This window comes from Amblyraja radiata, unplaced genomic scaffold, assembly GCF_010909765.2.
Source record: "Amblyraja radiata isolate CabotCenter1 unplaced genomic scaffold, sAmbRad1.1.pri scaffold_782_ctg1, whole genome shotgun sequence".
Taxonomy (NCBI): Eukaryota; Metazoa; Chordata; class Chondrichthyes; order Rajiformes; family Rajidae; genus Amblyraja; species Amblyraja radiata.
Window position 1 is genome coordinate 5940 of NW_022630791.1, and position 16066 is coordinate 22005.

General features: G+C 49.7%; 1 long non-coding RNA gene across 1 annotated transcript; it reads left to right on the forward strand.

Moving 5' to 3' along the window:
• Positions 1-1777: 1777 nt before the first annotated feature.
• On the forward strand, positions 1778-14343 carry LOC116970351. Its single transcript, XR_004411113.1, has 3 exons — positions 1778-1806; positions 3240-3245; positions 14318-14343. It is a non-coding gene; the product is annotated as an uncharacterized LOC116970351 (long non-coding RNA).
• Positions 14344-16066: the final 1723 nt, after the last annotated feature.

Here is a 16066-nt window from a genome sequence, read left to right on the forward strand (position 1 = left end):
GTAGGCTTTGAGCCTGTGTCTTGAGTTTCTGGCCTCGGAAGCCTGGTTCTTGGCCTAGTTGTTAGGCCCGGAGCCTGGGCCTGGATTAGCGGGCACGTGCTTGGCCAGTTCAAAGGCCCGGGCAAAGGAGAGAGGGGGGAGAGAGAGGGGAGGAGAGGAGAGAGAGAAGGGGGGGGGGGATGTAGAGAGAGTGAGGGAGAGAGACAGGGAAAGAGAGATATGTTGAAAGAATCTCTCCCTCACTCTACGTATATGAGAGAAGAGGAGAGAGGGAGGGAGAGAGATGTTGAGAGAGACTGAGAAAAATGAGGGGAATATTATGAGAAATGGGGGGGAAATGCTGGAATTGTGGAGAATTGAGGTGGGGAATGAGGGGGAATGGGACAACGAGAGGAAAATGAAGAGAACTTTGGTGAATTGAGGAGAGATTATGGGGGGGAAAGTGAAAATGAGGGGAAGATAAATTAAGACAATCGTGAACAAATGAGGGAGAAATGAGGTAAATTTAGAGAATTTGGGGAAAATGAGGGAATATTGTGGATAAAATTGAGGGAAGAGAGGGACGAATGAGGAAATATGAGAACGATGAGGAGAAATGTGAAGCGAGAATAAAAAAAGGGGGAATTAGGAGAAATTAATGGGGAAAATGAGGAAAATGATGAAATTTTAAGACTGTAGAAATTGGGAAATGAGGGACAAACATGAGCGGGGGAGGGGAGGGAGATGCTGATTGGTTGCTAGGGGAGAGGATTGGGGGCGATACCTCTGACTGGGAGTCGCTTCCCTTTGGTTGCCAGGCGAGGTGGCAACGGCCGCTGATTGGCTCCGATGTTGAATGGGGGACGAATCCTCCCACTGGGAGCCACTCCCATTTGGTTGCCGGGCGAGGTGGCAACGGCCGCTGATTGGCTCCGGCGGTGAATGGGGGACGAGTCCTCCTACTGGGAGCGGCTTCTCATTGGTTGCCAGGTGAGCAAATACGAGGCGGCATCAGCCGCTGATTGGCTCAGACCCTTAAAATGCGGGACGAGTCCTCCTCCAGGGAGCGGCTTCCCATTGGTTGCTAAGGGAGGTACAGGTGAGGTGGCAACAGCCTGTGATTGGCTCCAGTGGGACAGGCAGCATCCCTGGAGAGAAGGAATGGGCGGCCCTTCTTCAGACTGACGGGGGGGGCAGTAGTATCGCCGTGATGGGCCGAAGGGTCTCTTGACCCTCGTTCCTCCCCCCACCCCCGCGTCAAGGAGTTGCCGACGTCCACAGTCGAGAATCCGAAACGTCACCTATCCATGTTCTCCCCAGATGCTGCCTGACCCGCTGAGTTACTCCAGCACTGTGTGAAACGTCACCTATCCATGTTCTCCACAGATTCTGCCTGACCCGCTGAGTTACTCCAGCACTCTGTGAAACGCCACCTATCCATGTTCTCCACAGATGCTGCAAGACCCGCTGAGTTACTCCAGCACTCTGTCTATCTCTGGTGTAAACCAGCATCTGCAGTTCCTTCCTACATGCATTTAAAAGGGCCACCAGAGACCCCAAATGGAGAAGGTGAAGTTTGGGTTTGAGACCCTCCTTCTGATGGAAGAAGAATACATTGTGAAGTGGGGTCTCTTTGACCCAAAACATCACCTATTCCTTTTCCCCAGAGATGCTGCCTGTACTGTTCGATGCTCTGTTGAAATATCCTCCACTGCAACTTGGTTACAGAATGATGGGCGGTGAATCTGTGGGATTCGTTGCCACACACGGCGGTGGAGGCCACAAGTCAGTGGGTGTTGATACAGATAGATTGTTGGTTAGTGCAGGGTTTAGTCAGGGGTTATGGGTAGAACACACTACTCTCCAAAGATCTTCGAGCGGGGCAAGATTAAGATCATGTCAAGTCCAGTCAAGTGTATCCGTCACATACGCACACATACAAAATCAATAACCCCACTCTCACCATCGACGGCACCACTGTCTCCCCATCTCCCCAGGCCCGCAATCTTGGCGTGATCTTTGATTCCACCCTCTCCCTTGAGCCTCACATCCGCCATGTCATTAAAACCTCCTTCTTTCATCTCCGCAACATCGCCAAACTCAGACCCTCTCTCACACCGCCCGCTGCTGAAAGACTCATCCATGCCTTCATCTCCTCCCGACTGGACTATTGCAACTCACTTCTCCTTGGCATCAGCTCCACCTACATCAACCGACTCCAACTGGTCCAGAACGCAGCCGCCCGATTCATCACCCACACCAAATCCTGGCATCACATCACTCCAGTCCTCACACAACTTCACTGGCTTCCACCTCCCACCGGATCACCTACAAAATCCTGATCCTCACCTACAAAGCCCTCCACCATCTGCCCCCCCCCCCCCCCCCCATATCTCACTGACCTCCTCTCCCCCTACCAACCCTCACGGTCCCTCAGATCCACATCAGCTGGTTTCCTCTCCATCCACAAGTCCAACCTCCGCAGTTTTGGGGACAGAGCCTTCTCCAGGGCAGCTCCCAGGCTCTGGAACTCCCTCCCCCAACTGATCCGCAATTCCGTGTCCCTCACCATCTTCCAGTCCCGCCTCAAGACCCATCTCTTCACCTCTGCCTATCCTTAGCCCCACGTCCCCCTCCCTTTTCATCTGTGCATTAATTGCCTCATACTGTGTTTTGTATTGAATTCTGTCTTTACTTTGTGTACTAGTCATGTCTCTACTATTTATTTCATTCCCCTTACATGTTTTTCCTCTACCTGCTCAATTTTTGTAAGGTGTCCTTGAGACTCTTGAAAGGCGCCCATAAATAAAATGTATTATTATTATTATTATACGAGATGTGCAGTGAAACATCGAAGATGTCGGCGCGTTCAGACGCAGCGGCTTTACGCTCCCAAGTCCGAGTCAATTCGGAGCAGCACGGTACCGAACGCGGCTGTGGAAATAAGGTATTTTAAAACCTCAGAATCCCGAGAACCCCTAGAACCCCTAGAGACCCCAGTACACCCAGAAAACACAGCAAGAAACTCACCTCCAGGACGAGGAAATCCAGGACCCACATCGTAATCCCGACGGGTCGCACATGGAGCCGCGCGGAACTGCTTAATATCGGACGTGGCTGCGAGAAACTGGCGTGTGAGTACTACAGCACACTCACCAAAATCCCGATGGAGCTGGGCAGAACAGCCCCCTGGATCACCACTCCGGAGGGTAGGAGACGGAGCAAGCGCCGGGAGTGAAAGCAGTAACGAGGAAGGCGAGCGGGGGGTGCAGGACAGGCTACGGAGGGCTCCACAAAGACCATCGCTCCCAAGTGTCTTTCTCGCGAATGTCCGGCCACTCACCAACAAGCTGGATGAGGTAAGGCTCTGGATCAACACCCAGCGATCCCTGAAAGACTGCTGTGTGCTGATCTTCACAGAGACCTGGCTCAGCGCGCTGGTTCCCGATGGGGCTGTGGACCTAACCAACCGGTCACTGCATCGTGCTGATAGAACAAAGGACTCCGGTAAGAGCAAGGGTGGCGGGCTCTGCATCTACATCAACAATGACTGGTGCACCAACCACACTGCAGTAGAGAGCTACTGTTCCCCAGACCTGGAATACCTACTGCTTAAATGTTGGCCGTTTTACCTGCCTCGGGAGTTTACTGTGGTTATCATCATGGCCATATACATCCCACCACAGGCTAATGCTAACCTAGCACTAGCACAGCTGCACTCGGCCATCAGTAAGCAGCAGGATGCTCACCCCGACGGTGCCTTCATTGTTGCAGGGGACTTTAATCAGGTCGACCTACGAGCCGCACTCCGCAAATTCCACCAGCATGTGCAGTGCCCTACCAGGGGCTCAAACACGCTGGATAAAGTGTACACCAACATCAAGGACGCTTACAGAGCTCTCCCCTGCCCATCCCTGGGGCAATCCGATCACCTCTCACTGTTTCTACTACCTGCATACAAACCCCTCATCCGCAAGACCAAACCTGCAATAAGGACGGTCAAAATATGGCCCGAGGACGCCACCCTACAACTCCAGGACTGCTTTGATCGCACCGACTGGGACCTGTTTGCACAACAGGCAACCAGTGGTACAGAGGTAGACTTGGAGGAGTACACATCCACTGTGCTCTCCTACATCAACTGCTGTGTGGAGACTGTCACAGTGGACAAGCAAATAAAGATGTTCCCAAACCGGAAACCCTGGATGAACAAGGAGGTTCAGGATCTGCTAAGGGCACGCAACAATGCCTTTAAATCCAGGGACACTTCTGCCTACAGTGCGGCCAGGTCGAACCTGAACAAAGGCATAGAAAAGGCCAAAGACATCCACAGGCAAAGGGTGGAAGACCACTTCAATACCACGGACACCAGAAGCATGTGGCAGGGTGTCAGGGACATCACTGACTACAAGAGCAGCCCCGCCTGCCCCCACAGTGATATCACACTGGCCAACGAACTGAACACCTTCTTTGCCCGGTTCGAAACTGGCAACACCACCAGGTGTGGAATAACCCCGGCCATGGCGGAGGGACAGGCCTTAACACTGAGCACTCAGGAGGTACAGTGCGCTCTGCGTAGGATCAATCCACGCAAGGCTGCAGGCCCGGATGATGTACAGGGAAGAGTATTAAAGGACTGTGCTGGACAGCTGGCGGAGGTATTCACGAGAATCTTCAATCTATCTCTATCTCCGGCAACGGTCCCCAAGTGCCTGAAAACAGCCACCATAGTGCCGGTGCCAAAAAAGTCCAAAATCACCAACCTCAACGACTACTGGCCGGTTGCCCTGACTCCAATCCCCATGAAGTGCTTCGAAAGGCTGGTCCTCTCCCATATTAAATCCAGCATCCCTGCCTCACTGGACTCCCATCAATTTGCATACAGGGCAAATAGATCGACAGAGGATGCCATCTCTCTGGCCCTTCACACTGTCCTGACTCACCTGGACAGACAGGGCACGTATGTGAGGATGCTCTTCATTGACTATAGCTCTGCATTCAATACGGTCATCCCCACCAAGCTCACCACCAAACTCCACCAGCTAGGCCTCAGCTCACCGATATGCGCTTGGATCCTGAACTTTCTCACGGAGCGACCGCAGGCAGTGAGACTGGGCCCGCACCTGTCCTCCACCATCACCCTGAGCACCGGCACACCACAGGGTTGTGTACTAAGCCCCATGCTCTACTCCCTCTTCACTCACGACTGTGTCCCTGCATTCGACACCAACACCATCGAAAAGTTTGCAGACGACACAACAGTGATTGGGCTGATCACCAACGGTGATGAAACAAACTGCAGAGCGGAGGTGCAGAACCTGGCGGACTGGTGTGCCAATAACAACTTGGCACTAAACACCTCCAAGACCAAGGAGCTGATTATTGACTTCAGGAGGTCCCATTCTGGAGAATACGCCCCAATCTCCATTTACGGGGAAAGTGTGGAGAGAGTGTCCAGCTTTAAATTTCTGGGCACTCACATTTCAGAAGACCTCACATGGTCCACAAACACCTCCGCGCTGGTCAAGAAGGCACAGCAACGACTGTTCTTCCTGAGGACATTAAAAAAGACTGGTCTGCCCCAACAGCTGCTGACAACGTTCTACCGCTGCACCACAGAGAGCATACTAACGTATGGCATCTCTGTGTGGTATCTCAGCTGCACGGAGGCGGAGAGGAGAGCTCTCCAGCGCGTCGTCAACAGAGCGCAGCGGATCATCGGGACAGAGCTACCAGCCTTGGAGGGCATCTACCACACGCGGTGCCTCAGGAAGGCCCTCAGCATCCATAAGGACTCATCACACCCCTGCCACGGTCTGTTTCAACTACTTCCCTCCGGCAGACGTTACAAGGCCTTCTACGCCCGAACCTCTAGAATCAGGAACAGTTTCATCCCAAGAGCTATAGCGGCTCTGAATCGGCCCTAATGAGTGCCCCCCCACCCACCCCCTTTGGACAGTCTCCCTCAGATGGTCACGTCAATCAATTCAGCTTGTTTAAATCTCGTTGCACTGACGTGCAATGACAATAAAAGATATATTATTATTATTATTATAAAGGGCAGAATGGCCTCCTCCTGCACCTGTTGTCTATTGTCCAGTGAAGGTGATTTGACTTGTTAGACAAAAATGCTGGAGAAACTCAGCGTGTGAGGCAGCATCTATGGAGTGAAGGAAATGGTTCTTGAGTCTGAAGAAGGGTCTTGACCCGAATCGTCACCTATTCCTTCGCTCCATAGATGCTGCCTCACCCGCTGAATTACTCCAGCATTTTGTGTCTACGTTTGATTTTCCAGCATCTGCAGTTCCTTCTTAAACATTTAGACGACATTGTTGTCTCGTTTATTCCATTCCATTGCGGTTCTTACAAAGAACAAGTCCTTATAAATATCTGTCCTGGACAATGGCGTTTCTATTTGCAGATCATTTCTCTTTCCTGTCCTATGTGTTGTGTACGTTATGTATCTATCTGCAGTTAGGCCCACGGTTGGCAAGAATGGATCTATGTTCACCCAAATCCTCTGTCCCGGGGAGGGGGAGAGAGAGTGAGACAGAGAGAGAGAGAGAGAGAGACAGAGAGAGAGAGAGAGAGAGAGAGAGAGAGAGAGAGAGAGAGACATCCTTCTCTCCCCTCTCCTCTCTATCTTTCCCTCTCCCTCTCCTCTCTCTGTCTCTCTCTCTGCCCTCGCCTCTCCGCTATCTTTCCCTCTCCCTCTCCTCTCTCTCTGTCACCCTCTCTCTCCCTCTCCTCTCTCTGTCACCCTCTCTCTCTTCCACTCCTCTCCTCTATCTTTCGCTCTCCCTCTCCTTTCTCTCTGTCTCTCTCACCCTCCTCTTTTCTAACTTTCCCTCTCCCTCTCTCCCTCCATCTCTCCTTCCCTCCCGCCCACCTTCACTCAACTCATAATTTTCACTTAATTATTTATTTCTCTCTCTCTCTCTCTCTTTCCCTCCCTCCCCCCACCTCCCTCCCGCAGCCCACACTCCTCCATCTCTCTCCCTCCATCACTCTCCCTCCATCTCTCTCTTTCCCACTCCCTCTATCTCCCTCCCCTCTTTCTCTCGGTGTCTCTCCTCCCCTCCCCTCCATCTCTCTCGCATCCCCTCTCCTCTCTGCCCACTATCTACCCCCCCTCTCTCTCTCTCTCCCCTATACCTTTCCCTCTCCCTCTCTCCTTTCCTCTCTCCCTCACTCTCTCTCTCCCTCTCTCCTCTATTTTTCCTCTCCCTCTCTCCATCTCTCCTTCCCCCCTTACACCTTCCCCCTCTCTTTCACTCAAATCCTCAATTTTCACTCAATTCTTCGTTTTTAACTTAATTCTTCATTTCTCCCTCCTTCCATCCCTCCCTACGCCAGCCCACACTCCTCCATCCCTCCCTCTCTCCTTCTCCCTCTCTCTCACTCATGTCTACAACGCGGACCAGAGAGAGACAAGGGGGCGGGTTCCTTCTCCCTCCCTCTGACTGACATCCCTCTCCTCCAATCACCGCCGCATCCGGCCATCTGCAAGTCCCGTCTCACCGCCCGGGTGAGTGACGTCTCCCTCCGCCAATGGGGACGTCCGACCAGTCAGAGGGCCGGATGTCCCGCCCCTGCCGTCTCTCTATGACGTCACCGTTGCATTTCACATCTGTGTGGGTTTTGCAAGATTATTGCAATGAATTTAATGCATTTCACATCCCGGGGGTTGAAACATCACTTGAATGCAACGCATTTGCTGCATTTAACTTTGCAGGAGGGTGCAAAGTTATTCCAATTCGATGCATTCCTTGTATTTAACATCTGAGGGGTTTTGCAAAATTAGTGCAATGAATTTAATGCATTGAACTTCCAAGTGGGGGGTTGCAATATCACTTGAATGCAACGCATTTGCTGCATTTAACTTTGCGGGAGCGTGCAAAGTTATTCCAATGCGATGCATAAGTTGCATTCAACATCTGAGCTGTTTCACCCATCTGGTGAACCCGCCTTTTATATGCTGAAGAGAAAAGTGAAGGGGACTAGCATAACAAGCATAAGCTTAAAGATGGCAGCAATGCAGGCCTGGCAGTGCATCACCAGAGAAGACACCCAGCAACTGGTGATGTCCATGAATCACAGATTCAAGCAGTCATTGCATGCAAAGGATATGCAACAAAATACTAGACATGACTACTTTCATTTACATGGCTATCATGACTACACTTGTTCCCACCCTGCTTCCTGTACGGACTCTATCCCCTACTCACAATTCCTCCATCTACGTTGCATCTGCTCCCAGGATGAGGTGTTCCACGCCAGGGCATCGGAGATGTCCTCATTCTGCAGGGAACGGGGGTTCCCCTCCCCTACTATAGATGAGGCTCTCACCAGCGTCTCTTCAATTATAAACGATGAGATAGCCGCACATTTAGATAGCAGTAACAGGATCGGTCCGAGTCAGCATGGATTTACGAATGGGAAATAATGCTTGACTAATCTTCTTGAATTTTATGAAGATGTAACCAGGAAAATGGTCAAGGGAGAGCCAGTGCATGTAGTGTACCTGGACTTTCTGAAAGCATTTGATGAGGTCCCACATAGGAGATTAGTGGGCAAAATTAGGGCACATGGTATTGGGGGTAGAGTGCTGACATGGATAGAAAAGTGGTTGGCAGACAGGAAACAAAGAGTAGGGATTAACGGTTCCCTTTCAGAATGGCAGGCAGTGACTAGTGGGGTACCGCAAGGCTCGGTGCTGGGACCGCAGCTATTTGCAGTATATATCAATGATTTGGATGAAGGGATTCAACATAACATTAGCAAATTTGCAGATGACACAAAGCTAGGTGGCAGTGTGAACTGTGAGGAGGAAGCTATGGGAATGCATGGTGACTTGGACAGGCTGGGTGAGTGGGCGGATGCATGGCAGATGCAGTTTAATGCAGATAAATGAGAGGTTATCCAGTTTGGTAGCGGAAACAGGAAGGCAGATTCCTATCTAAATGGCGTCAATTTGGGAAAAGGGGAAGTACTACAGGATCTGGGGGTCCTTGTACATGAGTGTTAACATTCATAGCAAAATGATTTGAGTATAGGAGCAGGGAGGTTGAACTGCAGATGTACAGGGTCTTGGTGAGACCACATCTGGAGTATTGCGTACAGTGTTGGTCTCCAAATCTGAGGAAAGATTCTTGCCATAGGAAGGTTCACCAGACTGATTCCTGGGATGTCAGGACTTTCATATGAAGAAATACTGGATAGACTCGGCTTGTCCTCGCTAGAATGTAAAAGATTGAGGGGGGATCTTATCGAAATTTACAACATTCTTAAGGGTTTGGACAGGCTAGATGCAGGAAGATTGTTCCCGATGTTGGGGAAGTCCAGGACAAGGGGTCACAGTTTAAGGATAATGGGGAAATCCTTTAGGAACGAGATGAGAAAAATACTTTTCACACAGAGAGTGGTGAATCTCTGGAACTCTCTGCCACAGAAGGTAGTTGAGGCCAGTTCATTGGCAATATTTAAGAGGGAGTTAGATGTGGCCATTGTGGAGAAAGGGATCAGGGGGTATGGAGAGAAGGCAGGTACATGATACTGAGTTGGATGATCAGCCATGATCATATTGAATGGCGGTGCAGGCTCGAAGGACCGAATGGCCTACTCCTGCACCTATTTTCTATGTTTTTATGTTTCTACATCAGTCTATGAAAGTCAGCATGCAGGTACAGCAGGCAGTGAAGAAAGTGAATGGCATGTTGGCCTTTATAACAAGAGGAATCGAATATAATAATAATAATAATAAATTTTATTTATGGGCGCCTTTCAAGAGTCTCAAGGACACCTTACAAAAATTTAGCAAGTATAGGAAAAGCATGTAAGCGGAATGAAATAAATAGTAGAGACATGACTAGTACACAAATTAAAGACAGAATTCAATTCAAAACACAATATGAGGTAATTCAAGCACAGATGAAAAGGGAGGGGGACGTGAGGCTAAGGATAGGCAGAGGTGAAGAGATGGGTCTTATATATATAGAAGCAATATAGAAGCAAAGAGGTCCTTCTGCAGTTGTACGGAGCTCTAGTGAGGCCACACCTGGAGTATTGTGTGTTCTAATGGTATTGTGATCACTGGACACGAACTGTTCCCCAACGCATACCTCTGCCACCTGTCCCGTCTCATTTCCTAACAGGAGGTACAGCACCGCCCCTCCTCTAGTAGGTATAGGTACCTCTATGTATTGCTGCAAAAAACTATCCTGCACACATTTTACAAACTCCAAACCATCCAGCCCATTTCCAGAATGTGTTTCCCAGTCTATGTGTGGAAAATTGAAATCTCCCACAATCACTACCTTGTGCTTACTACTAATATCTGCTATCTCGTTACATATTTGCTCTTCCAATTCTCGCTCCCCATTTGGCGGTCTATAATACACCCCTAGAAGTGTTGCTACCCCTTTCCCATTTCTCAGTTCCACCCAAATAGCCTCCCTAGACGAGCCCTCTAATCTATCCTGCCAAAGCACTGCTGTAATATCTTCCCTGATAAGCAATGCAACACCTCCACCTCTTGCCCCTCCAATTCTATCACAACTGAAGCAACGAAATCCTGGAATATTTAGTTTCCAATCACAGCCCTCCTGCAACCATGTTTCACTGATCGCCACAACATCATATTTCCAGGTGTCAATCCAGGCTCTAAGTTCATCCACCTTTCTTACAATGCTCCTAGCATTAAAATATACACATTTAAGAAACCCACCCTCTCTTATTCTCTGTTTATTGTCTTTATCTTCTTTCTCCCCTACATTTTGGGTCAGAGTGCTACCATTCTCTGCCTCCTGCCTCACACACTGACTGCTAGCTTTCCCAATTTGAGTCCCTCTCCCCAACCGTTCTAGTTTAAAGCAAAGATCTTAGAGTCTCCCCAGTAGCCTTTGCAAATCTCCCCACCAGGATATTGGTCCCCCTCAAGTTCAAGTACAACCCGTCCTTTCTGTACAGGTCGCACCTTCCCCAAAAGAGGTCCCAATGATCCAGAAACTTGAATCCACACCCACTGCATCAGTCCCTCATCCACGCAATTACCCTCCACCTCGCTCCATTCCTACTCTCACTGTCGCGTGGAACAGGCAGTAATACTGAGATTGTTAACTTTGCAGTCCTTCTCCTTAAAACGTTCTCAAAATTTTCGGAAAACTTTTCAAACTCTCCTAAACTTCTCAAACGTTTCTGAAAACTTTTCAAAACTCTCCTAAACTGTCTCTCACACTCATTCCATCCTCGCCCTCTCTCTCCCTCCTTTTTCCTCTCCATCCCACTGTCAATGCACCCAACAACAAAAAACCACCCCGGAACCAACATCCGGCGCTCCGCCCTCCACCCGGACACATTAGACCCGCCGTCCCGCTTTGCCAGCGCCGGTGCGCCGCCCTAAAGCGTCCCCCTTCCCGCCGGAAGCGCCTTTGTGGACGAGAGGTTCGTCACTCAACGGTGCGGGAATGCAACTGTGAAGCTCAGGTGAGGATAAAAGCGTCGTCATCAGCGGGAGAGGCAGCAATGCAGCCAGTGATGCATGCATTCCCTTTAATGCAGCAGGGGGAGCATGCACAGGCGCTAGCACGCCGTTCTCTCTCTCTACCCCCCTCCCCCTCCCCCTCCCCCTCCCCCTCCCCCTCCCCCTCTCCCTCTCCCTCTCCCTCTCTCTCCCTCTCCCTCTCCGTCTCCCTCTCCGTCTCCCTCTCCCCCCCCCCTCCCCCCCCCCTCTCTCTCTCTCCCCCCCTCCCCCTCCTCTCCCTTCCCCCCCCCCCTCCCCCCCCCCCCCCCCTCTCTCTCTCCCCCCCCCCTCTCTCTCTCTCTCTCCCCCTATATCACCCCTCTCTCCCTCCATCCCTGGTGAGACCACACCTGGAGTATTGTGTGCAGTTTTGGTTCCCTAATTTGAGGAAGGACATTCTTGCTATTGAGGGAGCCCAGCGTTGGTTCACCAGGTTAATTCCCGGGATGGCGGGACTGTCATATGCTGAGAGAATGGAGCGGCTGGGCTTGTACACTCTGGAGTTTAGAAGGATGAGAGGGCATCTTATAGGGGGGTTGCACGAAAGGTCACTGGGTCATAGTGCTCGACGCACGGAGCCGTTAAATCCAAATGGAAGACATCCGTCACTTCCGGTATATGTTATTAATGCTAGAAACGCGCACTTTCCTACCTGTTAAAAACCGCCAAAATGTTGAATTTTTGCGCTGAAAAAAATTGTGGTAGTCGGGGTAAGTGTGAGAGACATCGTACCCAACTTTAGAATTCCAAAAGTCAAGCGAAATTAAGATATAGAGAAGCGAGAACTGAAGGGAATACAGCAGCTAAAGTGCTTGGTAAACATTGAAAATATCGGGTTTGCTCACTGCATTTCATCAAGTAAGGCATTATTTGTGTGTTTTCTTGATTCCTTTGGTATCTAAAATTTTTCAGAAGTGATAAATCTGGCTGTAAATTTTTCTTCAGATGCGTTTTCATTTTGTATGTAAAAACCCACGAGAACCATGGGCGATTTAAAAAAAATTACAGCCAGATTTATCACTTATAACCATATAACAATTACAGCACGGAAACAGGCCATCTCGGCCCTACAAGTCCGTGCCGAACAATTATTTCCCCTTAGTACCACCTGCCTGCACTCATACCATAACCCTCCATTCCCTTCTCATCCATATGCCTATCCAATTTATTTTTAAATGATACCATCGAACCTGCCTCCACCACTTCCACTGGAAGTTCATTCCACACCGCTACCACTGTGAGTAAAGAAGTTCCCCCTCATGTTACCCCTAAACTTCTGTCCCTTAATTCTGAAGTCATGTCCTCTTGTTTGAATCTTCCCTATTCTCAAAGGGAAAAGCTTGTCCACATCAACTCTGTCTATCCCTCTCATCATTTTAAAGACCTCTATCAAGTCCCCCCTTAACCTTCTGCGCTCCAGAGAATAAAGACCTAACTTATTCAACCTTTCTCTGTAACTTAATTGTTGAAACCCAGGAAACATTCTAGTAAATCTCCTCTGTACTCTCTCTATTTTGTTGACATCCTTCCTATAATTGGGCGACCAAAATTGTACACCATACTCCAGATTTGGTCTCACCAATTCCTTGTACAATTTTAACATTACATCCCAGCTTCTATACTCAATGCTCTGATTAATAAAGGCTAGCATACCAAAAGCTTTCTTTACCACCCTATCTATATGAGATTCCACCTTCAAGGAACTATGCACGGTTATTCCCAGATCCCTCTGTTCAACTGCATTCTTCAATTCCCTACCATTTACCATGTACGTCCTATTTTGATTTGTCCTACCAAGGTGTAGCACCTCACATTTATCAGCATTAAACTCCATCTGCCATCTTTCAGCCCATTCTTCCAAATGGCCTAAATCACTCTGTAGACTTTGGAAATCCTCTTCATTATCCACAACACCCCCTATCTTGGTATCATCTGCATACTTACTAATCCAATTTACCACACCTTCATCCAGATCATTGATGTACATGACAAACAACAAAGGACCCAACACAGATCCCTGAGTTCTAAAACTTTTTAGATGCCAAAGGAATCAAGAAAAAACACAAATAATGCCTTACTGTTGATGAAATGCAGTGAGCAAACGGCCAATGTTCGCCAAGCACTCTGGCTGTTGTTGTCCCTTCAGCTCTTGTTCTGCTGTAATTTCTCCTCACTTTTGGAATTCTGAAGTATGCTAAATGTCTCTCACGCTTATCCCGATTTCCATAATTATTTACAGCGCAAAAATGGACAATTTCAGCAGGTTTTAACGGGCCCGCTACGCTGGAAACAACGGTAAGTGCCTACCTGCAGTACATCACGTGTAATCCATTTGGAGTAGCGTAGCAACAGTACGGGTCATGGATCGTGATCCGACTGCCGTGAAACCTCCCTATTGAAACATATAAGATTGTTAAGGGGTTGGACACGCTAGAGGCAGGAAACATGTTCCCGATGTTGGGGGACTCCAGAACCAGGGGCCACAGTTTAAGAATAAGGCGTCGGCCATTTAGAACAGAGATGAGGAGAAACCTTTCCACCCAAAGAGTTGTGAATCTGTGGCCATTTAGGACTGAGATGAGGAGAAACTTTTCCACCCAGAGAGTTGTGAATCTGTGGTCATTTAGGGCTGAGATGAGGAGAAACCTTTCCATCCAGAGAGTTGTGAATCTGTGGCCATTTAGGACTGAGATGAGGAGAAACTTTTCCACCCAGAGTGTTGTGAGTCTGTGGGATTTTCTGACTCAGAAGGAGGCCGGTTCTCTGGATGTTTTTTTTTCAAGAGAGAGCTAGATATGGCTCTTAAAGATAGCAAAGTCAGGGGATATGGGGAGAAGGCAGGAACGGGGTCCTGATTGGGGATGATCAGCCATGATCACATTGAATGGGGGTGCTGGCTCGAAGGGCCGAATGGCCTCCTCCTGCACCTGTTGTCTATTGTCCAGTGAAGGTGATTTGACTTGTTAGACAAAAATGCTGGAGAAACTCAGCGTGTGAGGCAGCATCTATGGAGTGAAGGAAATGGTTCTTGAGTCTGAAGAAGGGTCTCGACCCGAATCGTCACCTATTCCTTCGCTCCATAGATGCTGCCTCATCCGCTGAGTTACTCCAGCATTTTGTGTCTACCTTCGATTTTCCAGCATCTGCAGTTCCTTCTTAAACATTTAGACGACATTGTTGTCTCGTTTATTCCATTCCATTGCGGTTCTTACAAAGAACGAGTCCTTATAAATATCTGTCCTGGCCAATGGCGTTTCTATTTGCAGATCATTTCTCTTTCCTGTCCTATGTGTTGAGTACGTTATGTATCTATCTGCAGTTAGGCCCACGGTTGGCAGGAATGGGTCTATGTTCACCCAAATCCTCTGTCCCAGAGAGGGAGAGAGCCAGAAAGAGAGAGAGAGAGAGAGAGAGGGGGGGGGGGAGGGAGAGTGAGAGAGAGAGAGAGAGAGAGAGAGAGGGGGAGAGCGAGAGAGACAGAGAGAGAGACAGGGAAAGAGAGAGACAGATAGAGGGCCACACAGAGAGAGCGAGACAGAGTGAGAGTGAGAGAGAGAAACAGACAGACAGAGAGAAACAGACAGACAGAGAGAAAGACAGAGAAAGAGAGACAGACAGGGTGATATATATATATATATATATATATATATATATAGGGAGAGATAGAGGGAGAGTCAGAGAGAGAGAGAGACAATGAGAGATACAGAGAGAGAGAGGGAGAGAGAGACAGATATAGACAGAGACAGAGACAGAGAGAGAGAGAGAGAGAGAGAGAGAGACAGAGAGAGAGACACAGTAAAGGAAACCGGCTGAAAATTAGAAGCTGGTGTGACCAGTGTGGGGAGAGAGAGAGAGAGAGAGAGACGGACAGACAGAAAGAGACAGAGACGGACACATAGCCAGACAGAGAGAGAGAGAGGAAGAAAGAGATACTGTGCGGACACAAGGCAGGGCTCGAAATTAATGGTTGCCCGGGTGCCATTGACCACTCAAAGCGCCGCCGGGCAACTAAACCAGATACTGGTTTGCACCGAAAATAGACACAAAAAACTGGAGTAACTCCGCGGGTCATGCAGCATCTCTGGAGAAAAGGAACGCAACGTTTTGTGTTGGCGGTGACGGCTGTATTGCGTGGGAAAGATACTAGGTGCGGGGTGAGGAAGGGTCACAGCGAATGACGGGCCCCGAACAGCAGCTCCATCTCCTCCTCCTCCCGCCCCCCGCCCGCCCTGATAAGGGCCGCTGCTTGCAAACCCGCGCTTTCAATACAAACCCTCCCGCACGCCGAGGCCGGGAGGAGGGAGGGAGGGAGGGGGAGGCCTTGGCGTGCGGGAGGGTTTGTATTGAAAGCGCGGGTTTGCAAGCAGCGGCCCGTCATTCGCTTCGACACTTCTGAAGCAGCTGCACCATAGACCCTATAGCTATAGGATCTTTGAGCTGCACCGCTAGGCCCCGTTGGCTGGCGGAGGAGGGAGGCGGTGGCGAGGAATACCCAACGGCCAAGGCAGCGGGGCGATGTTGTCCGAGGAGCGCTGACCCTCCTTCCTCCCCACCTCGCCCCCTTCT